A 26,374-nucleotide genomic window follows, 5' to 3' on the forward strand; every position below is an offset into this window, starting at 1 on the left:
AGTGCCCTGACCCCTATCCACACCTCAGCCCCCTGACAGACCCCCCCGGGACTCCCACCCCCTATCCAACCGCCCTCTGCTCCTCGTCCCCTGACCACCCCCTCCCGGGACCCCCTGCTCCTAACTGCCCCCCCGGGATCCCACCCCCTTATCCAACCCCCCCCTGCTCCCTGTCCCCTGACTGCCCTCCTGACCCCTATCCACATCCCCATCCCCTGACAAGCCCCCCGGGACTCCCACTCCCAACCCTCCCTGTTCCCCATTCCCTGACCGCCTCCCCCAGAACCTCTGCCCCATCCAACTGCCCCCTCCTTCCTGACTGTCCCCCAGGACCCCCGCTCCCCTCCCCCTTACCAGCAGCAGGAGCTCGCAGCCGTGACACCTAGCCAGAGCCAGCTGCGCTCCCCACGCTGCCCAGTGGGAGCGGCGGGCTAGAGCACGGCCTGCGTGTTGGCATGGCTTCGGGGGAGGGGGGATAGTGGGGAAGGGGCTGGGGACTAGGCTCCCTGGCCGGGAGCTCAGGGGCTGGGCAGGACGGTCCTGCAGGCTGGATGTGACCTTTGGGCCGTAGTTTGCCCACGTCTGTCCTAGGTGCTGTACAAAGAGAAAAAGAAGATAGATTGTAAGCTCTTTGGGGCAGGGACTAAGTATGACAAGACACAATACGTGGTGGAAATACAAAGAAAAAATTAGACAATTGAATATACCACGATATGTTTATAAACATCACATGGATTTAAAATCATTACAGCAAAATAAAACATGAATATGAAACTGTATCCGCACTTGTGACATCACTTACAGTGCTGCTTTTCCAACTACAATTCCAAAGTGTTTTTAGTTTATTGTAGTAAGTTCTTCTCTGGTAACATGCTAAACCAGAGTGTTAGATTTCCCCCTCCCCCCCATAAAAGTATTTCAACCACAGATCTTATCAATTCTTTACATTAGTTTATTTTCCCACATCCCTCAGACTAAGAAATCCATCAAGATTTTTGATTGTTTTTCAGTAGTAACTGATCTTTGAGAGAATGGCACACAATACAGTCTTTGCTATTTTTGAAGGTATTGAAAAACTGCATCTGAAATAAAATCAATACTTGATGCAGTAGGTTGTTTACATTTGAAAATATTGAAAGGCAAGGCAATTTATCAGTTAAAGAAAGTCGGACAAAATAGAATCATGGTATTTGACAAAAATCTTCAATTGTGAATTAAGTAGAAGAGGGTAATTCCTGTATATTGCTTGTCTGATCTATATTTGTAAACACTTATACTTAGCATTCATTTCTTACTTTCTTAAAGTTAAAGATGATGCCCTGGTTTGTAGATGCTTAATATTGTGTGTTAACAATTACAGAAAAGTGTGTCTCTGTGGGCCAGATTGTGGTTAAACCTCACATGGCTGGTGAAGCATGTAAAGGGGAATAAAAACATGTGGGCATGTGTACATAGCCTCTCTGGACCTTACCCCTTGGTACAGAAAGGGGAACTGGGGCTGTGACTGCACTGCTATTCCCCTTCCTTCCTGAATGGGTGAGCTGTGAGGGTTGAGGAGTAGATGAAGCCTTGACTGGTTAATGCATCTGTCAAAAAAGCTGATGTGGTGGGGGGAGAAATCTGTGTCTGTTGAAGGACTGTTACAGATTACTAAGGGCATGGCTACACTTGCAGATGTAGAGCACTTTGAGTTAAACCAGCCTTTGTAGAGCGCAGTAGGGAAAGTGCTGCAGTCTCTCCACACTGACAGCTGCAAGCGCACTGGCATGGCCACATTTGCAGCACTTGCAGTGGCATTGGGAGTGGTGCATTATGGGCAGCTATCCCACAGAGCACCTCTTCCCATTCTGGCGCTGTGGCTTATGGGAAGGGGGTGAGGGGAGCAGGGCATTCTGGGTCCTGTCCCAACGCCCCATGATGCATCGGTTCGCATCCCAGCAATCCCTGTGCTTCTGTTCACATTTGGTGCCATCTTTCAATGTTTTTTGTACTGTGCGCTCTATCTTCCCTTTCGGTCTGCGGGAGTGGAGCCCGAACTGCTGAGGAATATGCTGATGAGTCTCACCAGCACATCATGTTTGGCAGTCAAGTTACTCCTTAAGATCCAAACTGACAGTGAGGAGTCCGATGATGATATCGACTCGAGTAACACATATGACACGAGATTGCTTGTGGCATTCATGGACATGCTCACCACTGTGGAACGCCACTTTTGGGCTCTGGAAACAAGCACTGAGTGGTGGGATCACATCGTCCTGCAAGTCTGGGATGATGAGCAGTGGCTGCAGCACTTTTGGGTGAGAAAAGCCATTTTCATGGGACTGTGTGAGGAGCTCGCCCCCATCCTGCGGCGCAAGGACACGAGATTGAGAGCTGCCCTGACGGTAGAGAAGAAGGTGGCTATCGAAATCTGGAAGCTGGCAACTCCAGACAGCTACTGATCGGCTGCTAACCAGTTTGGAGTGGGAAAGTTGACCATTGGAATCGTGTTGATGCAAGTTTGCAGGGCCATTAATCGCATCCTGCTCAGAAGAACAGTGACTCTGGGTAACGTGCATGACATTGTGGCTGGCTTTGCACAAATGGGTTTCCCTAACTGCAGAGGGGTGATAGATGGGATGGATATTCCAGTTCTGGCCCAGCCCACCTAGCCACAGAGTACATTAACTGGAAGGGGTATTTCTCTATGGTTCTCCAGGCGCTTGTGGATCACTGTGGGCGTTTCATTGACCTTAACACAGGCTGGCCCGGAAAGGTGCATGACGCACACATCTTTCAGAACACTGGCCTGTTCAGGAAGCTGCAAGCCGGGACTTTTTTCTCAGACAAGAAGATCACCATAGGGGAAGTCGAAATGCCCATTGTGATCCTGGGAGACCCCGCTTACCCTTTAATGCTGTGACTCATGAAACCCTACACAGGGAGCCTGGACAGCAGCAAGGAGCGGTTCAACAACAGGATGAGCCGGTGCAGAATGACTGTGGAGTGTGCTTTTGGCCGTTTAAAGGGCTGCTGGCGCTCTCTGTATGGGAAGCTGGACCTGGCCAATGACGACATCCCCACGGTTATATCCGCGTGCTGTACCCTCCACAACATTTGTGAAGGGAAGGGTGAAAGATTCATTCAGGCATGAAACTCTGAGGTTCAACACCTGGAGGCTGAATTTGAACAGCCAGAGAGCAGGGCTATTAGAGGGGCCCAGCCCGGGGCTGCAAGGATTAGGGATACCTTGAGGGAGCAATTTGAGGCTGAAAGCCACCAGTAATGTTTGGTGCCCTGCATGGCATTGAAGTGCAGTGGTTCTAATGTTAGTAGGAATCTGTGTTTGCTATGCTGACTTGCAGTGCCTGTTGCTTTCCTGGGCTACAGTATCTTTTACTTAATGCAATAAAGAATGTTTTCAAAGCCAAAAAATCCATTTATTGAAAAGAAACACAACTGCTTGGGAAACAGAAAGGGCAAAGGGGGTGGGGTGGGGAACAGGACAATCACAGATTTGCATATATCCTGTTGTTATACTCAGCCTTCCTGTCTGGAGTGCTGTGCAATGAGTGCTGCACTTCAGGATGGCTATAATGCATGGTGATGGGGGTTGAGTGCAGTGGGTAAGGGTCATAGTTTTCAGGGCTGGGTGGTGAAGCTACAGGTGTTGGAGGCAGCTGGTGGTGATAAGAACCCGGATGTTGGGGAAAGTGGGTTGGAGGTGACATGGGGGCCCAAGGGAAAGAGTTTTGGGACAAGGGCTCGGGGTGTGTGTGTGTCACGGTAGTGCTCCACCTGCATGACCACAAGCTCCTGGATTGAGTCCGCTTGGCACTCCATGATGCTTATCAGCCAATCCGTGCTTTGCTGCCGGAGCTCTGCGCTTTTGTGCCGGTGCTCCTCATTCTGCTGGCCGATCCTCCTTTCAGTCTCCTTCCACTTCTGCGCTTTTAGATTCTCGTTAAGTGACTGCTGCATTACTACATGCAGCATGTCTTCTTTGCTTCTACATGGCCTCTTCCTAATTCTTTGGAGTCTTTTGGCTGGTGATAACACAGATGGCTGAGATCTCAAGGTTGCATCTGTAAAGGCAAAATGCAACACTAAACAGAGGCAGCATTGTTCATACCAGACAGAGCAATGATTCCCCCATAGTTAAGGGAAAGCACAGTCTATACAATAGCATAATTTGCCCATCCCAAAGCGAGCGCACATAACCCACGGGAGCTCCAAAATGGTGAGTAAGCATAGGGTCAAGGGGAACTGATTGTTTCACGGCCGTACTGTCCTCTGGGTTTCTGTGCCTTGGGGAGAGCCAACAGCGCGTGGCGGCATGGTCACCTGGAAAGATTCGCTGAGTGCACTCCATGCCTGGCTGAGCAACCAGGAAGGGGATTTTCAAAATTCCCAGATAATTTAAAGGGCGGGTCTGACAGTTGGTCACCTGAGGGCAGGGCAGTAGAGTTTAAAGTGATGACCAGAGTGGCTAGAACAGGCATTGTGGGACACTTCTGGAGGCCGATCAGAGTGCATTAATAGACCAGGGTCCCCTACACTGAACACTGTCCCCACATTTTCCACAGGAGTTTGTCCTGGAAGATATCTCGCTGCTGAGGGTGACCTAGGAAGCAAGGGAGGGTCTTCTATTGCAATGCAGCTTCTGCCCTGGCCCATGTGCAGCTTGCCTGCGTGCAGCAATGGTCCCCACGCCCCTCACAGCACAGTGGAGTGCAGCTGGGACTGTACAGCTTCCTCCCCCAAACACTGATGAGGTCCAGTACCTCACCATTGCTCCATACTGGGGATCGCATGGAGGCATGGTCACCTGGAAAGATTCGCTGAGTGCACTCCATGCCTGGCTGAGCAAACAGGAAGGGATTTTCAAAATTCCCAGATAATTTAAAGGGCGGGTCTGACAGTTGGTCACCTGAGGGCAGGGCAGTAGAGTTTAAAGTGATGACCAGAGTGGCTAGAACAGGCATTGTGGGACACTTCTGGAGGCCGATCAGAGTGCATTAATAGACCAGGGTCCCCTACACTGAACACTGTCCCCACATTTTCCACAGGAGTTTGTCCTGGAAGATATCTCGCTGCTGAGGGTGACCTAGGAAGCAAGGGAGGGTCTTCTATTGCAATGCAGCTTCTGCCCTGGCCCATGTGCAGCTTGCCTGCGTGCAGCAATGGTCCCCACGCCCCTCACAGCACAGTGGAGTGCAGCTGGGACTGTACAGCTTCCTCCCCCAAACACTGATGAGGTCCAGTACCTCACCATTGCTCCATACTGGGGATCGCATGGAGGCATGGTCACCTGGAAAGATTCGCTGAGAGCACTCCATGCCTGGCTGAGCAAACAGGAAGGGATTTTCAAAATTCCCAGATAATTTAAAGGGCGGGTCTGACAGTTGGTCACCTGAGGGCAGGGCAGTAGAGTTCAAAGTGATGACGAAAGTGGCTAGAACAAGCATTGTGGGACACTTCTGGAGGCCGATCAGAGCGCATTAATAGACCAGGGCGTCCACACTGGTGCTGCGGTGCTCCAGCAGGGGTGCATCAAACATTATTCCACTCGCTGAGGTGGATTACCAGGAGCGCTCTACCCGTGGAGTTCGGGCGCTCTACGTGCCTTGCCAATGTGGATGCGTCGTGAGTTAGAGCGCACGGGGCTTTAATGCGCTCTAACTCGCAAGTGTAGCCATGCCCTTACTCCCTGGTGCAAGGTGGGACTCATGGAAGGAATTGTGGCACCTCTTTATACAAGTCATTGATCAAAGGCTCCATCTGGCTTTATAGCTTTCTTTTGAAAATGGATATAAAAATGTGATAATGGCATGGAGAAAAGCGTGATAATGAGAGAGGACTGTTTAAGTTAGAAGTTTGTAGTATATTCACTGTTTTTCTTACTTGAGATAATTTATACCAGTTCTTTTACACTTCATTATTATTTTAAAATAGTGCTTGCTACATGGTATTGGAACATAGAAAAAAGCATGGTCCCTGCCACAAAACACTTGTGTTATTAACTCCTTCCTTCAAATGCTTCACCACTTCTGTTAGTGTTGAAGAAGGGAAAGAAGTAGGAATTTAGGACCAACTTCTGATTTTCAGATCTGAATCTATTCTCTAGAGTCTGTCACAGTTCAGGGTACACAGTTCCCCTGTGTAGTCTGGTAAGGGTACCCACTCTAGGTTCCCAGTTCCTCTCTGCCTCTCTTGGGCAGAGACCTACATCTCACCTTCCTGACTGGGGTTTTTCCAGGCTTCACAGTTCTCTGCCTGCACTGTGGGTTCCCCAGCAAATCAGACTGCCTCAGCAGGCCTGCTTTGCTTCTCTTCAGAGCGTATGAACAGCAAAATTGCCCACAGTTATAAGTTACCACACAGCTCTATCTAAGCAAGCATGTTTATTGTTAAGGTGAAATCCTTACAGAGAAAACATTTAAACAATAAAAGAACCTACACACATACTAATAAGCTTACCAGCACCCCCACTCCATTAAGGACTTTGGCAGGTGATTGATCCTTCAAACCACACCAAGGGTTTTGTCCCTGGTTACTAGTTTGTAACAGCTGCTAGATCAGAACAAGCACCCCCGTGAATCTGTGAATCCCTCCTTTATACAGTCTGGGCCTTTGATCTTGGGACCCTGGGATCAGATATTCAGCGGGCATTCACCCTCATCTCAGGGTGTAGCTTTAAAGGGCTGGGTTTTTGCATAACAAGAGGTGTGGGGCGGGGGGATGATCGGGGGAAATTTGCATTCACCTCTCCCTAGAAATCCTCTTCCCAAAAGTTCATTCTTGTCTGCCACATTGTTCAATATAGTCCTTTGATCATCCCAGTCCACAATAATTCATAACCTTTGCATTTAATGCAATGGACTCTGTAGATACTTCAACTTACTTCAGTAAGGTTGCCCAAAGGTATTGGAGATAATTGCCATCTCTCTATTAATCTTTGACTCTAGCCTATTACTAGCTCCTATGGCTTATGAACATTTTTGGTTCATGTATGTTTGATGATTCTTTTCTGGGCCTTCTTACCCATGAGACTATTGTCTCTTTTCAGGAAAGCACTAAAAATATTTTAATTTTAAATAGATAAATACTCAACCAGAAGTCCTAACAAGATTGAACATTTTTAGCCTGAATATAAATAAGTGTAAGTAGTGTTATGAATACAGTACCTGAAGACGCAAACTTGTTTCATTTTCACTATGGCTTGTAAATATTTCTAGTGAGCAATACGACAACAAAACTAGTAGATGTTTTTAATGGAAATACATTATTTATGTTTCTCATATTAGCACTCGGAAACAGCAAACAAATAATGCTTTCTACTCAACTGTGTTATAGTCTAAGAAAACAGTGAGGACAGTCAGTAACTTTATGTAATATAGTTATGAAATTCACCACTGTAGCTTTTTAAAAAGTAGATAATTGAGAGTGAAATTTAGATGTATTGCTTATGTTTGACTGTTAAGTCATAGTGACTCATTTTCATTTCTCCATTCCTTTGGTGGTTCAAGAGCTTTCAGGTTTAAATTTACTGTATTTTCATCCTTTTTCCTCCAAGGAATCTCTTCTTTCTAGTTGGTAATACTTGCTTACTCATTTAATATTATTTCAACTTAAAGACTTTCTAAAAAGTTGTGACATTCTTCTGTATATTTCAAATGCTTTTTAAAAATAAGTATATATCCTGAATTTTATTAAAACTTCCTCTGTGGTTCCCACCTTATTTCTGCTCTTCAGTTTGGTTTTGCTTTTACAGATCTAGTATTCTTCATACAAAGTAAAACAACTGCTGCTTATTGAAATGCTATTTTATACTAGTGGAAAGAGAGATGATCACACTTTTTACTTCCTGCCCCACGCAGTTTATTAGGGAGATTGTATAGAGTAGAGTTTAAAAAAAAACAACCTTTTAAGCTAGTATGTGTAAATGATGCAGGGGACTTCGGAGTATGTGTATTTGCAATTTTATCTTGGTTTTCCTGTCTTGCTTTCCCCAGGATTTCATAACAGAGTATTTTGAATGTTATTGCTATAGTAAATTTTTGCTGTAAGCAAATCAGAAATGATTAATTGTTACAGACTTTGTCACAGCATAAGAGCAGAAAATACTGAGACCACATTTAATGCAGTGAATTGTGATCAGTTGGCATTCACTTAGTGAATATAATACAATTTGCTTTTTTTAAATAAAGCTGCTCTAAAATCCACAATTTCAGTTTGTTAAGCCAGGTTGGACCATATTGACAGCAGAGAGAAGAGGCAAGATCAGGCCATTTCATACAGTGACCTCACATCTACCAGAACAGATAAAAGTAAAATTTTAAAAAGATGAACAACAAGGAGTGCACAATTGACGGACACATGAAACGTGTGCTCTCGTAAAATTGAGAAAAATAAGATTAAATATTCCTTCCCTCCAAGCAATTACAGTAAAGATGATGCTTATGGCCAAAAAGGCTATATTCTTTTCTTCATAAATGCATAATTTATATCAGTCAGCCACCTTTCATCCATACAGTGCTGTTTGTGAGACTATCATTAAGAACCATGCTAACTGGTTGGCAGTTTCTCTTGTCTTTTTTATTTTATTTTAACAATATTAGTGCACAAAATACAAAACTTCAGGATAAGCAAACATTTAAACTCTGGAACGAAATCCTTGCACGGCCCCATATCAACTAAGAAGTGAAGAGCTTTTACATGTGCCTGAGTGTTAGTTTTTCTGAATAGGGTTCCTTATGCAGTATATGAGAGCTAAATTTAAAATGAACCCTATGTAAATAATATACAAGCACAAAAATAGAGCACTTTAATGGTTTAAGAATGACTTTTATGTATTGTACCCTGACCTTTCCAATATATATATCAGTAATACTGTGGTTCTGACTGTAAATACATATAAGAGAGATCCTGGCAAATGCTGATTCTCCATCATGCTCTTGCGGATTGTCGTGAAATCCAAGATTGTCCTGATTTTATGGAGGGCAGAAGCCAACAGCCTTTCATATGTTCCCAAAAGAGATCCTGTAGTGCAAACTTGCTATGGCTCTGATTGTGCAAACACTTACATGCATGCTTAACTTTGCCAGGGGTATGCACAGGAATAAAAATTTGATGGCTTTTGAAGGTGCACATTCTGTGTCCCCACCCCAACCTTGGGGCCGGAGAAGTTCTGTGCCCTCCTGCTGATTATTGGGCGGGCCCATGCCCCTGCTTGCCCCCATTTGTGCACGCCCCTGACTTTGACTGTGAGTATTAATTTCAGTGGGACTATTCAAGGTAGTAAAGTTAAGTACCTATGTAAGTGTTTTCAGGATCAAGGCATATGCAGAGCATTGCTGGCGCTTGTACAACTATTTACTAGCTTTTCCACAGAAACAGCATATTGTGAGATGTGCATGGCTGTTTCTTGTGCACTCCAGCCCTACTGGTACAGTGTCATGCATTTCTCAGACAGTCCAATGTTACTGCAGAAAGGTTTCTCAGGTCTCGGATGGAATTTAGAGAGACAGACGGGACCCCGCCATTTCTCCCCGACCCCCGTGCACAAAGTTCCTTTTCTTCAGTTAAAAATATTTAGTGGTAATGAGAGCAATAAAACTATGTAATCTAGGAACGTATAACATGCTTTACCAAAATTTAGTATATATTTTTATAACACTTCATTGTGTATTCTCTTTGTATGTTTAAATTTTTAAATACTCTGACTAAAAAATTAATTAATTGAAAAACGGTGAGTGGTGGTTTTCTGTTCTTATCTAAAATTACTACTCTTTTGCCATGGCAAAGCAGTGATTATTTTTTTTCCACTTGTTTCTATAAGATACAACTAGTTTTAACCATGACTATCAACTTTAGGCCATATTTGTGTTACACAGAGATCAAAAGAAGTCAAAAGCCTACTGAATGGGATGCTACATCAACAGGATGAAACAAAGGCACTGCTTAAGTGATAAACATAAAAAATGTGAGAAGAGAAGTTTAATTAGATATGACTTTGATTACTGTGGTCTTAAATCTGATCCTTATTCGTGAAAAGCAAACAATATATAAACAAGACACCAACTTCATATTTATTTTGGAAGGTAAAGGGGGTTGAAATGTAGTTATATGAAACACAGCATTTATTTCCAGTGCTGACTGGTTGCAAAATATTGGATCTTAAACTCATGTTGTTATGATTACCACGTTACTTTCCCTGTCACTCACCAATGAATGTGACGCTATTTTATCGGCTGTATCTCAAAAACAAGAGCTAGAAACCAGAGCTTTACTTCTTTTGAAAGTCTGAAATCCAAGCATTCAGATGTTTTAAAATGTTGTTCTGTTTCTAGTATTTTTGTGAGAGATTACATACTCAAGTGACTGAAGTCAGGTGGAAGTGGAGGAGTGCGGAAATGAAAAAAAAAAACAAGTTGAGACATGAATTGAAGGTGCTAAATCGTTGAGCTAGAAACACTTCAGCTGTCTGATGCAAATGCTTCCAGGACCAATACATTTATCTAAATCATGGATCGAGGGGGAAATTTAGTCCCTGGGGAGGGTTTACTGGGATCTTATAAAATTATGTATAATATATCACCTGGTATAATGGGGATCTTTTCTCACACTGAGCAGGGCTGGATAGGATTTCTGCTAGATTTTCTGCTAGATCTGGAGGGAATAGTTCAAGAGTGACCTAAGTTGTTGACTCCTCCTCCCATAGAACCTGAGCACACCCTGTCTCCATGATGGTCCCATTTCTTGCTAGGCCTCTCAGTGAGGGGACAAGGTTTTGATCTGAACATAGTCACTTGGATGGCAACAGTACCAGACACGCTCAACATTCTTTTAGGTATGGCAACATTTTAGTATGCTTATTTCTGACCCATTGCATTTTGAGTTTTGGATTAAATTCCAGTATAAACACCTGAGCAATCTGGATTACTTACAAATTCTGCATTAATTTCCCATCTAATGCTTCCCTTTTCAATGTGCTTCCTGAGCAAAACCAACCAATCTAAACCTACTTTGTTACTTAATAATTTATAACCAAGACCCCATGACCTTGCAGCAAGCTAGAAATGGTCTGCAACAAGTCCTCCTGGAGTCATTGACACTCCAGAGTAGCAAGCTGGAATTTTTGTGATAGTTCTGCTTGATTTATTTATTTGTAAATGGAGCTATTACTGTTAATAAAACTATTAGCTCAGCCCCTATGGCATTTATTTTGAAATTAAAATTAACTTTTTTTATGCTGGTCCTGCATTTTCAGTGTGCTGCAGTCTTTCATCTTGACAACATATAGTGTATTACTGTACTATAGAAGCTGTTAGGGTAAAACTGGAGGTTTTGGCAGCTCAGGAGAAGCAGTTGTGGTTTTTGCTAGTTGAAAAGCCTTGGAAGTCAATTTAGGATGGTGATGAATTTTGGTGATTGAGATGAATGAGGCAATTGAGATCTCTTAGGATGGTGGTTTCGGGCTGTCTGCAATCTCGGGAAGAGATCGCTGTATTAGTTTACAGTCACTTCTGACTTTAAGGGTCATCTTCACAATCAGGAGGGCTTGCACCATGAAGGGTGATTTGTGTGTGTGTGTGTGTGTGTGCAGAAGTAAAGAGGTAGAACTCAGGTGTATACACTAATGCCAAAGACACTTTGGCTCTTAATAATTAAACAACTCAATGGAATGAAACCTCAGACTAAATCCATAATTTTACCAATCAAAAATTATATCAATGGAAGACTTGTATTGAACCGGAGGGACGAGCTCTGTAAGATCTACATAAAGAATTAAATAGGATTGATCCATCAAACAAGAAAATTAGGGCTATGACCATTCTGCATATTAATATACACCATTGTCAATATAAAGCTTGTATTTTCTGTACTTTGCGAGGAAAATACCATTCATGAATTTTCAGTGTTGTCATACCTGTATGTCTTCCTGTGCTTGAGATGCTAAGTGAACGTGCTGCTTCTATGCTAAAAGAAATTCTTCATACTTTTTGTCTTCAACTGTTCACTAATGTCCTTTGAATCAGAGCTATTTAGCTGCATACACACTTGACCAGGTGCCGGTCAGCTCTCCAGCTGGAAAATGTTAGTAGAATTTGAGAATTAAGAATAACCTGGGTGGAGGTTTGAACACATCAGCTTTACTGGAGTTCTGAAAGTTGGTTATATGTCTTTGCAAGTTTTGCTGCTACTGTTTTGTCCATTGTTGTTCAGATAAAGCACCCTTTAGAAAACCATGTCCTGAATTTAGCCCATCATTCCTTACTCTCCTGCTGCACACATGGCTACCTGCTTACCAGAATCTGCAGCAGAAGCAGCATCAAGGTAAAGCTTCCAAACTCCTCCTTGGAACAATAGAGGCGTTCCAGGGAGTGAAACCCCTCCCCAGCACCTTGCAAGTGTCAGTTGCTCCTCAGTATTTGTTGGGATCCAGAAAATGCCCCTCCAGGGCTCCCATTGCACTCTAGCTCAATGCAGGGGCCTGGGAAGTGAAGTCGTAGATCCTTTCAGTTTCTCCTGTCTCCCAGTAGTGGTCCCAGGTAAAGATGTCATGCGCATGGTCTCAGATTTAGGCTCTGAGCTCTTTGGGGAAGGGCTTGTCTCTTATTTTATTATATTTATGTATAGCACCTACCACCATGAAAGCTTGATCTGAGTTGGGGCCTCCAAGTGCTACTGTAATAGAGATACAAATACAATCCCCACCTACAATAATGATGACTCTACTGCTTTTTGTTACCATCCTGCCCGTAAGCTTTATTTAGAACAGTGCTAGTGCCTGAGAGTGGAAGAGCAACTGACCATCCATAGAGCAGTGAACTTGATTATAGTGCTGTCACATGCACAAAGTAAAACTGAAGAAGATAGTAAAAACAATTATTTCTCTAACTTGCTTCAGTTTTAGTTATCGTGGATGTTTACAATTAACTGATGTGATTTCCCCCCTCTTCCCATGTGGGGATGTATCATCCCTACACCAACCTAATGAAAAGTTCCATGAGGAGGTAAGGGTCACAATGGGACACTTGCCAGGTAAACAAATCATGGCCTTATGTAAGGCCCCCTGGTGGTCTAGGATTATATAAGATGATCATGGCCTTATGTAAGGCCCCATGGTGGTCTAGGATTATATAAGATGATCATGGCCTTATGTAAGGCCCCCTGGTGGTCTAGGATTATATAAGATGAGGTAAACAAATCATGGCCTTATGTAAGGAACGGTTGAACCAATCGGTGTGGGGCTATACATGTGATAAACACATGATTCTCCTTCTTGTCCAATCGGTAGATGTGTGATTATAGCCTAATTGGGTTATGTAATGTTGAGAAAAACTATAAAAGAAAGCTTGTAATAAACAGGATTCGGATTCAGCTTGCAACCACATTGGTCGTGTGCTTTATCCGCTCCGCATGGGACCCCACATTCCCATGGATGGTGTTCCATTTATAAACATTTTATTCACTTTAAATATATTTCTTACAAAATATCAAAAGCCATTAGCACTAATGGCATACAAACATTCATGTTTTCTTTAATAAATAAATAAAAATCTGTTTTTTGTTGTTGTTTTGTTTTTGTAGTAAGCAAAAACTTGGTCTAAAACTAGGGGAAAACACTGTTTAGTCCAGTCTAGCCAAAGAAAGCTAGAGTGATTTCTTTCAGATATTTGAAAAAAACGGGAAATTGTGCCAAATTTCAGCCTGGCCGGAATTGTTTTCATGATGCTATAAATTCCCGAAGGCAGAGATTTATAATGGAAACACTGGTGCAATAGCAACCTTAGCGTCAAAAATGCCATGTTGATTTTTGGGGTTCTGTTCTAAAGAAGGAACTTTCAAGCTTTATTATTATAACATGTCATTTCCTACAGCTTTAAAAATGAATACAGTTCTGTTTGGTCTGCAGTCAGAAGTACAGTAACTCCATTCTATATGCAGTTATGCCAAATGTGTTCAGATTTCCCTCTTCTCAGTTAATTTAATGTTTTATTGAAACAATTTTGTTATTTTTATGGAAAGCTAGGCAGAAATTTATTTTCGATTTAAGCACCAATAGTTGATAGATAAGATACTGGAACATTCTGGTAAATGGTAATATACATTAACATTTCTTTAATTTTCAATTTAGATGCACAAAAGCTAGGGTCAGCTAGACAAGAGGGGTGCAGGGCCTGTCTGTATTTGGTTGACATAATTAAAGAAGGTGGCTATCTGCCAGCATGGCCCAGCAAGCAGCAATGGATGCCTCTGACCCTGTGGTCAGAGGCAATGCGCCATGCATCAGGCATCCCCTTCACTGCCTGTCTTCAGGGATCTTTCTCATGCAGGCCTATTACAAAGAGAAGTGACCTTGTTGTTTTATGTAGAATGGAAGAGGTTCCATCAGAGCTGATAGGAAGAGACTTCTCCTTCTGGTATTTCCTTATTCCAAAGAAGAAAGGAGGGTCTTCATTCTATACTTGACCTGAGAAGACTCAACAAATACGTACATTATCTCAGATTCAGGATGGTAACGCTTGCCTCCATAATTCTATCTTTGCAACCTCATGACTGGTTTGTGGCTCTTGATTTGCAGCATGAATATTTTCATATAGCCATCCATCTGGCACACAGGAAGTATATAAATTCACAGTGGGGTCCAACTAGGGTGACCAGATGTCCCGATTTTATAGGGACAGTCCCGATTTTTGGGTCTTTTTCTTGTATAGGCTCCTATTACCTCCCACCCCCGTCCCGATTTTTCACACTTGCTGTCTGGTCATCCTAGGTCCAACCATCACCAGTACAGGGTTTTGCCCTTTCAACAGCACTGAAAGTATTTACCAAATCCCTGGCAGGGATGGTAGCACATAGTGTATTTAAGGAGACAGGAAATTCATGTCTCTCAGACCTGGATGACTGGTTGATCAGAGGCAGATCCCAACAGGGGACTGCAACAGCTTTAGACTATGTCCGTTCCCTGTTCTGTCAGGTAGGACTCCTTGTGAATGATGAAAATCATTGCTCACACCTCACAGATAATAGAGTTCATAGGGGCTCTGATAGATACCCGATGAACAAGAACCTGGCTCCAAGATGACAGGTTCCAGTCTCTTCAATTGTTGGCAAATGACCTCAGATCAAATTCCACAATGTTGTGAACGCGTCTGGGACTCTTAGGCCTGATGTTGGCCTCAAAGCCTCCGATATACCTTTCCTCTCACTCCCCTGATCCCAAGGATAATATCCAAGATCAGATGGGAGAAGGCTGCAGTCATCCTGATAGCTCCTTACTGGCAGAGGTAGTTTTGGCTGTCGGACCTATTGCAGCCTCTGCCTTCGAATGCCAAGATACATTCCACCAAGGCAGAGTTAGAATCTTCTGCCTGCTTCAGGAGTTTGCCAACAATTGAGATCTGCAAGGCTGAAAAGTGGAGTAACCCACTGATTTTTGTTAAACATTATGCCCTTTGACAGGGCAGCCAGATCAGATACTAATTTCAGGAGAGTAGTATTGCAATCACTATTTGATGGAGACAGTTGACACGCTTCACTTCCAACTTTCAGGAATGATTCTGCTTGCCAGCACCTACAGTGGATTCATATTGACACATACTCTAAGAAAAAAGAGCAGTTATTTACCCTCATAGTAGCTATGGTTCTTCAAGATGTTGTAGTCAGTGTGAATCCAATGACCTGTCCTCCATCCCTGCTTTCGGAGCCCTCAGCTAACGCAAGTTTTGCCTTGCAAGTGAGCTGAGATAGGGTTGTGGCTGCCCCACTCAGTATGCCCTTGTGCAGGAGCATGAGGAAGCACAGGGTGCATGCATGGCTCCAACAGACGCTGCCACTCAAAACATTTCTGGTCTTGTGCGTGAGGCACATATGTGCCTACAGTGAGGAATCCATGCTGACTACAACATCTTGAAGAACCACAGTTACTATAGGGAAGTAACTGTTCTTTACAGACCTTTTAGTTCAGAGTCTAGAGATTTCCCCTTAACTGCTCCAAATATATCAAGTTTATGGGACTCTGGAGTAGTTAAAATGTCTCCTGGGAAAAATATTGGCACTTACGTGTATGCTGTCTCAAGCACTATTGAACAATGTCTAGAGTTCAATATGTGGGGCATCGGGTGCTATTTAGTATACATCTTTATGGTGATTGAAACTTTACTCTGAGCCTCTTGTTTATTTTGTCTCTGCCTTTGAATTTAAACATATTGTAATTCAGATTTGAACTTTTGTTTGTAAGGCTGCCTTTGAAAGCCTCTAATTTTAACAAATAATAGTGAAAATGATTAGGAGACAATTGCCGACTTGGAGCAGAAAAGCCTCATTGTAATTGTTTACTTCATGATGTAGTCCTGTTATAATTTTTGTGTATATATTAATGTACGTTCGCTTCAGACTATATTCTATGCTTCTGACTAATGTTGGAAGAAAGAAAAATGCTAAGGTGTGGTATTCACCTGATGTGTTATACTCTGACTTTATGAATAAATGTGTCCATCGTAAAGTCAAAAGTATAATTTTGGTTTATATAGTCTTTTTTCATAAAACAGAACAATAACTGGCTAAGTAAATATTCTTTCCCAGCTTGGCAAAGGACTCAGTCTTCCTAAAACTTTAAGGCTTGGTGGTAAATAAGCTTTCACCTCAGACACTGCCATCTTTGGAGACAGCCTTGGTGGAAGCAGCTTCTTAATGGAACTCTCATCACTTCCTGAACTGTAATTGGGCTGCTTGTGGTGGGAAACATGAAATATCTTTCTGACAGAAAGCTAAATATAAACTGTGGTGGATTAGTGGATTGTGCCGAAATGGAATTGTTTTGTTCCTTTTGTGAATGACTATAAAGACTATAGCTTTGACACACTCCAGTGAAATGCAGTGTTGAATGGAAACTGTGTAGTGTGTATTGTCATTAGCTATTGATGAAACATGCATCCGAAGAAGTGGGCTGTAGTCCACGAAAGCTTATGCTCTAATAAATTTGTTAGTCTCTAAGGTGCCACAAGTACTCCTGTTCTTCTTTTTGCGGATACAGACTAACACGGCTGCTACTCTGAAACCTGATGAAACATTGATAGCCTTATTTTACAGACCATTAATATATATGGACCAAACATGCAACTATCATTTCCCAAGTTTTTCTTCACACCTAAAATTGCAGAGAATAGTGTCATCCCCCTCCACCCCAACTTCTTTAGTTGGTATTGACTGAACATCTTGCTATTCTGCTTTGTAATGAAACTGCATTCTTCATATAAGAAATCATAGCCTTTTCAAAGTAATGCACTATTTATCATATTTGCAGACCACAATGTAAAATGGTTAACAGGGTTTCTGGATAGGTAGTAGGGACTGTAAGATTCAGACTTTTGGTAAGTGAATTTATAGAGCATTGTGCTAATCTGATCTCACAATGGAAATTCATCATTTCTGCTCTACAAATCTATTTAAACAGGCAGTGTTTTCTTAAAGGTTTTAAGAGCTCCCTGGGTCCTCCAGTTTATTCACACAGGGCTTCCAGAATGGGTAAACATAAACTTTAATGGTTTTGTAGTCTCTGGGGAATGGCTGGTGTAGAACATCATCAAAACATGTACTGCTAATAGCATGGCAAAATACTTGATTATGGCCCCTTTCATTCAGAACATAGAGGAAAGTGTCAAAATGAAATTTTACCTGAGGCTCTAATGACAATTTAGACAATTCAGTTCATGGATAGAGGTAATGGTATTTATTACAAATTCTCCCTGTGAATAGGGGGGGGGTCAGTGTTCTGTGGTAAATACATATGGTGAAAGAAAAAGGCAGAAATGAAATAACCTTTTATCCTGAAATTTTGTGTTGTTAATATGCTAGTTAAAGATAAATTATCTGTAGAATTAGTGAACATATTTCCTCTGTCACCCTTGTATGCCTTTCATGGCAGAGTGTTGAAATAGGATGAAAAAATTTCTTTGAAGGCTTAAAGTTCACATTCTGACATCTGAGAGCAATTAATTTCTTAATACCAAAAAATCAAGCTTGTGGCATTTAATTAATTTTGATAATGGTACATTCTTGCTCTAAATCGTTTTATTGATTGTTGTTAAACTAAAGGTCTGACAGAACTTGAAAAACAGACCAGTCAGGCCTTATGCAAGTTTTCCCCATTGATCTTCTGTAGCTACTCTGGCAAAGTAAGCATAGAATCCATAGCCTGTCCATAGATGCTAACATTGTCAAACAAAATGTATGCAAGCTATACCTTTTTTTGCTCACAGGACTTGAGGGAAAACTCCAAAGTATAGGTGCTAAATTTCTGGGATCAACTTCTTCCCTTCGTTCTGAAAACATGTAATGTTGCTAGGGTATGCTGATGGAAGTGTCTATTTAGGGGAATTGTATCTACTGCTATAGTGATGGGTTCCTAGAACATTAAATGCAATAAATAAGCTGTGCATAAAGTTGTCCATAGTGAACCCTGCACTTCACCAGTCCTAGGTTTGGCAGTTTTGATTACTGTTTCTTATTTTCTCTTGCACTCTCTTGTTGCTGTAATTCCTTTTCTTCAGTTATTGTGAGGAGGGCAGTATTAACTGTATTGGTTATTGTCATCCTGAGTGACAGTAGCTGCATTATCCTAGAGAAACACAGCTCTCTTTGAGAGTTCTGACTGGAAAGGTATTGTGATGTGGTGTCTACCCCATTCAGAGCAGGTTGTTAGGTTAATTAACCTTATATGTTGCACCTGGGAGGAGAGGCAGGGCTTAATAAAGTCTAATGAGAGATGAAGTTCAGTTGGCAAGGACCAGGTTGGTCCTGTATAAAGGGATGAAGCTGAGAACAGAAAAGGAAGTAGTCTGCAGTCACTCACAGGGAGAATGGGAGTTTTGTTTGCCGGAGTTTGGCAAGGAATCAAAGTGGGGAGGTACTCTACAGGTACTGCCTGGAAGGAGGTCGTTTGGGACAATAAACCTGGGTGGGGGCAGAAAATAAAGGAAATAGGAAGGAGTCCATGGAAATAGTGATGGGGTCTGGGAGCAAGCAGACCATAGTTGCTGGATATAGGGTCCCTGAGCAGGAATCCAGAGTAGTGGGTAGGCTGGAGTTCTTCTGCCAGCTGCTGGGAAAGTGTCACAGGACTTGTCCCTGGGCTGGAAGACTCTCTGGAGTGGCATGAAGAGAGCTGATCCAGTGGGACTTTGATACTCCAGAATGGGAGGACTGTACAGTGTCCTGGCTGAAGGGCTGAGTTGTGAAGTGGAGCACCCCGAGTCCTAGAGAGAGCGGGGTCAGAGTGCAAGGAAGGGGGTGTTAGATCTGAATGGAGCTAATCCCCAGACACCTCTACAAGGCTGTAAATGAACTCTGGCTCCAATAGGACACCAAAGTTTCATATTAACTTGTTGAATGACGTGCAGGTGGCTTAGGTGGAGGTCGGTCAAGGGGTTAGCTTCTCTGAATGTTGTCTCCTTTTCTATCACCATCACTTCAGTCTTATGCCAGCTTCTCTCCCTGTATATGTGATTTCTTGTAGTCCTGTTGACATCTTTGTGATGGGTTGGTTGTGTTTGCTGTGAAGGGGAGTTAAAACTGGGGGTTGTCAGGATATTGTTGGCAGTGGAGATGTGACTTCAAGCAACCTTATCGCAGTGTGTAATGAGGGTGGGATAGAATAGGAGGGACTTCTGCCCCTTACTGGCTGCCCCTCAAAATGGTGGTTGTGTAGTGGAGTGCTTGGTTTTCTCTCCAGGGGTGTTGAGTCTGTGTGTTTGGAGACCCCCTGCCCTCCCATCTTTCTGATCAGAGTCGCGCTACAAGGTGTTTGGTAAATTTTTCAAACCTTGATTACATCCACTTTCTACTCTGGTCATGCTTATTTTTGGGACTGTTGTATAATGTTCTGTGATATTTATTCTTTTAAAGACTAATTTTCTTGAGGCTGTGACTGATTCTTAGTAGCTGAGATTACTACGGTTCTGGTAGGGAACTTCACAGGCAGGAGGACAGTTATGTTGGCAAGGCTTGCAGGAACTGAAGCTTCAGTTAACAAGAATGTGTAACTGCAGCTCCATAGTGACATGTCAATTACTTGCCAGATGCTCTTATTTGGAAGTGCTGTGGATTTGGAAGTGTCACCCACAGCCAGATGCATAAACAGCATTTTCAGAAAGGAGTCTTCAAACCAGGGCTTTCAGGTTTTCAGCACATGTGTTTTAAAGGGGCATGGATATGGCCATGTTGGTCAAATTTAATCTCTCTCCTGAAATTGGCTCATTGCTCAAGGAGTTTTCATGATGTTTATAATCGGAATTGTACAGACAGCCAATAAGACAGTATCCCATCTGCTTGACCTGTAAGCCACAGAATTTAAGCTGCTTAGTGTGCTTTCCTTGATGTGTAAAACATGCTCTTGGTAATGCTGCTACAGGTATGCAATGTGACATCATTTAAATGCACAAAAAAGAAGAAAATTCTTCCTGTTGATGGATATCTCTGACAGTTTAGGTAGCAAAAACACTATTTATCTGCTTTGTAATAACTTGTATCACTGAACTTGCTATTTTTGTTTTTAATAACAGGAGGGGGAACAGCCTACAAATTTTAAATATCCATAGAATATCTTGTGCCAGTGATACTGAATAAAGTGTTTCAAGCTTCTAGTTTCTGCCATGTCGAGTAGGAAAGCCTAGATATGACAGGTCCATTATACCATTCAACCAGCCATAGCAATGTCAGTCTGCTTCAAGGTATTAATTCCAGGCAGACCTCCAACTGTATATTATATTTCAAAATTTAAAAACTACATTAAGATGGAGATAAGGTTGAGATTGTGTATCAGTAACTGGAAGGTGAAAAAACATTGCAGGCATGTTGTAATTATCCCAAAACCAAACATTATAAATCCAGGACATTCAAAATTAAGTTTATACTTAAAAAGAAATTCAAATATGTTAAGTTAAAAATGCACAGTTAGGGCACCCAAACAACCTTGACTCTGCCCTTTAGTGATGCCAGCAGTAATCACACCATTATGATTAAGGCATTGTAGTGTTTGTGGTCCAATATTACATTCAACTGAATTTTTTTTTTTTTTAAAAGACAAACTTAGGTTATTTTCATTCCCCTCCCCAACTGCTTTCAGAGCATCGCTACAGGGCAGAATTAAAGTTGTTTGGCTTCCTTAACAGTCTTCAATACAAAATGCTGGATATATTTTAAATGTCAGGAGCTGAAAAATGAACAAAAGTTGGTGTCTTTTATTTATTTATTGAGTGGGTTCCCATATAAGCTCTTTGATTGTGTAACTTGTATAGGACATAACAGAAATAAAGGAAAGGAAAATAGTTTAAAAACAACAAATTAATTTTTATTTTATATTTCATTTATCTTACTATGCATGCCAGTGACTAAAGCAGTATCCTGTCACTTCCATTGGTGTTATACATGTTCTGGGGGCTGAAGAGGTCCCATAAACAAGATCACAGCTAAACCTAGCTGTAAAATGCTGTAAGGATTTGATGGAAGAACCTGGAGAATAGGGCCATCAATGGCTATTAGCCAAGATGGTTAGGGATGCAACCCCATGATCTGGTTCTCCCTAAACCTCCAATTTCCAGAAACATCTGGCACTGGTTACTGTCAGAGACTAGCTATACTGGATCAGACCAATCCTTTCTTATATTCCAATGACTTTGTGTGAGCATTGCCCTGAGACATGAAAGCATCTGGTTAAGTGAGTCTATATTCTTGAAAGTGTGTTATGATTTTATTGTATATGTAACTGTTTATTTGTTTCCAATATCTTTACTCGCTGTCACTCGAATCTACTTGGTTAAATAAATGTTCACTTGTTTTCACTATAAACATACCTTAGTGCCGTGTGTCAGGTGGAGTAACTGGTAAGCAGGGTGTACTGCTTCTTTGGAAGCAATGGATCTCTAAATATCTGTAGAGAGCGAGATAGTGGGGCCTATGTTGGCCTAGAGGGGAGTGCTTATGTTGCCTATGGCTGGTGGAGTTGGGGAGCTGATCCGCAGACAAGGCTTCCACATGCTAAGGGCAGGTGGTAGCGAGGTGCCTCACAACCCTGGGTACCTCTGGCAGGATCACAGAAGTGGTGATGGCAGTTCAGCAGGTGGCACAGTATGACTCTCAGTAAGCATTGATTGAAAGTCCCAGCATGGTGCTAGGTAGGGTAAGTACTGTACCACTTCAGTTACATTCATTCTCATATACAAAACTGAGGTCCTGAAAGTTTAAAAATGATATCCTGTGAAACTATTGTCATAAAAGATCCTATAAAACTATTTGCAGCAATAGGTGTGTTGGCCCCTAGTGTTCTGGCCAGGTTTACTATGTTCTGACTACCTACAATTTTTCTACTGTTTCAACTAGATACCATATTCTTCTCACTTTCTGTCCTAAGCTGTTCTGTGGTATTACTATACATTGTTAAATAGATACTGTGTTCCACCGCAAAATTTGTTGCATTTTGGCGATGGGTGAAATTTTTCCTTGTGTGTACTTTGTAAAATGTTTTGAGATTCTTTATGATGAAAAGCATTACAAAAATGTGAAATAATGCTGTATATATCCGTGCTACACCTTATTTTGCATGGCTGCCAAGAGTGCTGCTATGAGGATGCTGGGGATAACCCTATAAAAGTTCTAAAATGTTCACTAAGAGCTGCTGCCTTCTAAATATGTATTTACATGACAGGAATTTTTTTAGGCTATAACTGCTGCTTATATCCACATTTATGGACTTTTAATAAAGCTTATTTTTTTGACTGTATAGATGTCAAGAGTTTGAAGGAGCTGTTATGGGCTGCTGTGTCAATGAGGAATTAGGGATTTCTTAAACCTCAGGATTATGCTATTGCTGTGCATGCATACTGTCTGCGTTCTAAAATTCATTTTAAATTCTAATTAAGAGGAGCTTTACTTTTAACTGCTTTGGTGCTGGTCCCTTTCACCATATGTTGTGATTCTGAGTTGAATGATGTTCCACTATTGTCAATGCAATGTTAAGAAGTATCCGCTATGTTTGGTGACGTTGAATGGGTTAATACAATTTTAAGTGTTCCTTTTATAATAGTTTTGGAAAACCTTTGAAGGGGTGTGTGTATGTGTTTGTGTGTGTGTGGTTTGTTTTTGTTTTTTAAACTCTGCTTTAGTTGGCGTGACTGCAGCTTTGAGAAGCTTTTCGTTATATATGGCTGATGCCTTAACTTTTATTTTACTTCTCAAAACTCATAAATGATATGTTTCCTGAGATAGTGGGGAGATATGTTGGCCTAGAGAGGAGTGCTTATGTTGCCAATGGCTGGTGGTGTTGGGGGGTTGGTTTTAAATTTTATAATAGGAAGAGAGTACATGGCAGCCACAACTTTCCTATTTCTAAAAATGCCTGATGCAGGAAAAATGGTGTATTAGTGTCACACCAACAAGAGGGAGAAATTGGCTATCTGGAGAAAGTAATTAGTAAAAGTCATTGTTCAACATGCCTCAGCATCATATATCTTTTAGCATAGCTTTGACACTGTATATAAAAAGGTTAAATTAATAGGATCTTCACATTGCATGTTCGTGTCATCTTGTCAAACATACACATTCACTGTTACTACATAGTGATATTTAAGTCCTCAAAATATTTGATTGGACTTCAATAAGTATTTGTTTTAGGAAACAATTCTGTAACTGGGTTATGAGTTAAGTCACTATTAAATAATGAAATCATGAAAGAGACGTATTCTGAATATACTGGAAGTTTTGTACTTGCTAAGAGCATATTCAAGGCTAAATTCTGTTCTCTAATTAGAAATCCCAAAGAAGACAATACAGTAACTGTGAGAACGGATGTTTAGTGCAAAGAGCATTTAATCTTGTATTTCACATTTTTATCTTTGTCTCACCTCAATTAGAAGGGTAATTCAAGATTTTAGAGTATTGGTGTGAGATCATCTTAATGTTTGTCTGGGGTCTGCCGTCTCCTCCTTTCAAACTGTCATGGCCAGAAACAGTTTGAGTAAAAGGGGGATTTGTCAAGCTGTCAGTTAGCTATGTTATCATTTGACTTTTATCTTTTCCTTTCTTTTTAGAGGTACTGATGATTAGTTTCTAGAAACAGGTTGTACAACTTTCTCAAATGCATTGTGATTTAGTCAATGTACTTAAATCCTGGCACCATGCTGACAATTTTTAGTTGTCGTTTGTGTGGTGATTTTGTCTGCTAAATCAGAGTAAAAACATGTAGCTCATCTCTTGTGACCTATGCCACATTTGAAACCTTATCTTTATAAGAGAAGAATTGATTTACAGCAACTCTTACTAATTTACCCCCACCTTCAACTTTTTTTTCTTATTGAAAATGTGGGCTAGCAGGGGAAAAAAAACTGTCAGCAGCATTACTGCTAATTAGGCTTGAAATAGACTTTACTTTGAAGAATTTGCAACCAAGTGGAGTGAAAGGTGGAACCTTTAGAAATAAACTAACACTTTGAAAAATTCTTTTCATGTTTTCTTCCTTTTAAGCTCATTGACACATGTCCTGCAAATTCATCACAACTTCATTTCATTTACATAGCTTGCTAATTTTGTCACTCTGGGTGTCAGCCTGTGTATGGGCAATGCTCCTAAAATGTGCATGGAAAAAGACCAAAACAGTCTATTTTTTTTTGTCTTTAACACTGATTATGTAATTGTAAAGGGAAGATGCCCCCAAAAAGGAGTATATAGGCTATATTGGCAGTACAGAAAAGCTTGCCACAGCAGAAACATTGATATGTGGTCCCCAATGTAGAATTTATCCACTAGATCTACACAGCAGAGTTATTGACTTTTCCTGGTTTTTTTTTTTTTTTTTGGCCCCCTCCCCCTCCTCCTTGCCCTAAACTATTTTTTATGTATAGCGTATGTAACTAGGATCTCTCCAAAGTTCCATAATTTTAAAATATGCTTACTTCATTTTCCTCTTTCAAAATGTTTCTCTCTCATTTGAGTTTGAAATACACTTCTACCTCGATATAATGCTGTCCTGGGGAGCCAAAAAATCTTACCGTGTTATAGGTGAAACTGCGTTATATTGAACTTGTTTTGATCCACCAGAGTGCGCAGTCCCGCCCCCCCGGAGCACTGCTTTACCGCGTTATATCCGAATTGGTGTTATATCGGGTCGCGTTATATCGGGGTAGAGGTGTAGCTTTATTTCTTAATGTATTTTTGCTTATTTGCAAGAAAAGAAAGAAAACAATAAATATACTGCAATGAATAAATCATTATTATCAGCATCAGGACATAGGAATGTTAGCACTTGCCAAAATTTTCAAATTTGAATGCCTAACTTTAGGCACCAAAATCCATATTTAGGACTTAAATAAGCAGTCTGAGTTTCAAAGGTGGAGGCAGAAATACCTCAGTTGATTTGGATTTGAACTGCAGGATTTTATTCTCTCTGAAAATCCAGCTACTTATTAGGTTCTTAATAAGTATGAAAATTTTAGCAATAAATACGTTTAGAATCTTGCAAAGATAATGAATTAGATGCATTTCTAGTGTTCCACTATATTTCTTCTGAGACTAATCCTGAGTGAATGAGAGATGTAGCTCAGCTGCTACTTAAATTCTAACTCCTGCATCAATGGGTATGACAAGAAACAATTTCTATGACTTTTCTACAAGTTGTACTTACTACCAAACCTCTTAACTAAGTCCTTGAAAGAAATTATTTTCTTAGGATTTGTATTTACTTTAATATATTCTAAGCTTTATATAACCAAGATGGAAACAATAATTGTCATAAGCATATACTTGCTGTTTTCTTTATTAAAGGGAATAGTAGACTCCTGTGAATGAGCATACCTCTCAGGGCACATGCAATATTGGGAGACCTACGGATTGGAGGGAACAAAGAGCACTTTCACCATAAAGAGAAAGCATGGGTCAGACAAGATAGATATGTCACTTGTGGGTGTCAGATGGTTTTTGGGTATGCAGTTGGGGAGTGGCAACTGGGTGGAATATGGTTATAATATGTGGGTGTGGGAAGTAAGACTGGGGGTGGGGAGGGAGAGGAGGAACCATGTGATAGCTGGGAATGTTATAGTTCCTGCTCTAGCCTTATGGCTTTCATTTGTGACTATCTCCACTCTCACTGCCTTTCCTCTAAAACTCCCTTCCTGCCTCCTAAATGACAGCTGAAGATGGACCCAGGAGCTGCCTTTATCTTCCTTGGTATGTCATGTACTAGGCCTTACATACCCTAGTAAGGATTTGCTGGTATAGCTATACTGGCATTTGACAGTTGCTACTTGCTCAGTAACGCGTCAGGTTAATACTTAGCTGACTGTAATTTAGGGTTGGTAGCTGCTTGATGGTAAAGATTTATCTGGATTAATAACTGGAC

At 41.4% G+C, this 26,374-nt stretch overlaps 1 long non-coding RNA gene across 5 annotated transcripts in view; it reads right to left on the bottom strand.

The window, feature by feature from the left end:
* Positions 1-696: 696 nt before the first annotated feature.
* LOC101942410 (uncharacterized) overlaps positions 697-26,374 on the bottom strand; it is a 94,641-nt gene continuing 68,963 nt past the window's right edge. For 2 of the 5 annotated variants that reach the window (XR_010597978.1, XR_010597979.1), the window contains exon 4: positions 697-4,064. This is a non-coding gene — a long non-coding RNA (uncharacterized LOC101942410). Of the gene's footprint in view, positions 4,065-25,779; positions 25,860-26,374 lie in introns of all 5 variants that reach the window. The other 3 variants (XR_010597981.1, XR_010597980.1, XR_010597977.1) reach the window with 3 other exon arrangements.

This window comes from Chrysemys picta, chromosome 2, assembly GCF_011386835.1.
Source record: "Chrysemys picta bellii isolate R12L10 chromosome 2, ASM1138683v2, whole genome shotgun sequence".
Lineage (NCBI taxonomy): Eukaryota > Metazoa > Chordata > Testudines > Emydidae > Chrysemys > Chrysemys picta.